Source organism: Octopus bimaculoides, chromosome 10 (genome assembly GCF_001194135.2).
Source record: "Octopus bimaculoides isolate UCB-OBI-ISO-001 chromosome 10, ASM119413v2, whole genome shotgun sequence".
In the NCBI taxonomy this organism is placed as follows: Eukaryota; Metazoa; Mollusca; class Cephalopoda; order Octopoda; family Octopodidae; genus Octopus; species Octopus bimaculoides.
In genome coordinates this window covers 77,196,283-77,197,773 of record NC_068990.1, presented here as the reverse complement: position 1 = coordinate 77,197,773, position 1,491 = coordinate 77,196,283, and positions in this window count along the sequence as shown.

Sequence of the window (1,491 nt, the reverse complement as noted above, 5' to 3'; positions counted from 1 at the left end):
ATATATATATATATATATATATACATATACATACATACGTAAACACATATGTGTGTGCATATATATATACATGGTATATACACATGTATATTTTATATATTATATATATTAAGGTAGCTATTAGCAATTTGAAAACCAAAAGACACAAGCAAAAACGTCAATTAAGTGACTAAGAGTGCAAAATCAGCAAACTTTTGCTAGAAATAAGAGTCAAAACAAGTCTAAGCCATGAGCAAAGCACTTATCCATTGATTAACGAGGGAGAACAACCTCTCTACAGCAGGCGAGGAGTGTCAGATTACCAAGGATTTCGGGCTGAATTAATCCTCATCAGTTACAGTTACTGTATATAGCCGAGGGATTAAAATTAATCAAAGGACATACTAAGTATGTCTACCTGCTTGAAATAACAGCCAAAACCCGTTAACCCGTTATTAAATCGCCAATCGATTTAATAACGAATTTTGACTGTTATTTCAAGCAGATAGACATACTTAGTATGTCCTTTGATTAATTTTAACTATATATATATATATATATATACATGGCGTCCGCTGGGTCATATATAGTAATGCTGTGTGCAAGCACTAATCATGTTTTCTCGTACATAGCGTATCGAAATTTTCTATTCGCATTATTTGCCACTGGGGAATAGTACCGCAACCACCGAATTATTTATTACCTATAATTAGTCGATAAGCTATTTTCATAAGTTACACTTCGATTTAGATCAGCTGAGATATTCTGATTCCATGTGAGTTTATTATCTGGTAGATTATGGGCCTAATGGATTGATTAATTATAGGTTAATCGAAACAAAAACGTTCATTTTACGAAGTATGTCCTGCACGGCAGGAACGGTTTTGTCTCCTATTCCTGCGTAGCTATATATTTATCGACTAGGATGTTTCTCAACCATTATCCTCCGTATGGACCCCTTTCATTTCTATTTTACTCGGTTGGACTCCCTTCTCCATTCGATGTCTAAAAAGTCATATTATATTTTTATAATTAAATGTTATTAGGGATAGTGAAAAAAAATCAAAATATTTTATGTATTGTAGTAGTACAGCCAATTTATTGCACATGCATCTTAACAACAAAATCTCACACGAAACCCTAAGGGCCTTCAGGATTCAGGTTGAAAACCACTAGGCTAGAATGAGATTCGTACTTTGGTCCACCTGATGAAATGAAGTCTCTTAGAAGCATAAATTTGTTGCCAGAGAGAATTGTACAACTCTGAGAATATTACTTAACAGATTTTTCTTTCATATAGTGTATCGAAATTTCCTTTCTGTTTTAGTTCTCACAAGAGACTAACAGACCAACGAGTTATATAATTATTAAATTATCTATAATTAGTGCAGAGCTCTTTTGTGAGATGAGCTGAGATGTACTCTGTTGAGTTCATGTGAGTCTTATTAACACGTGTTTGTGTACGTGTATAAATGTGTGTATATATATATATATATATATATATATATATAT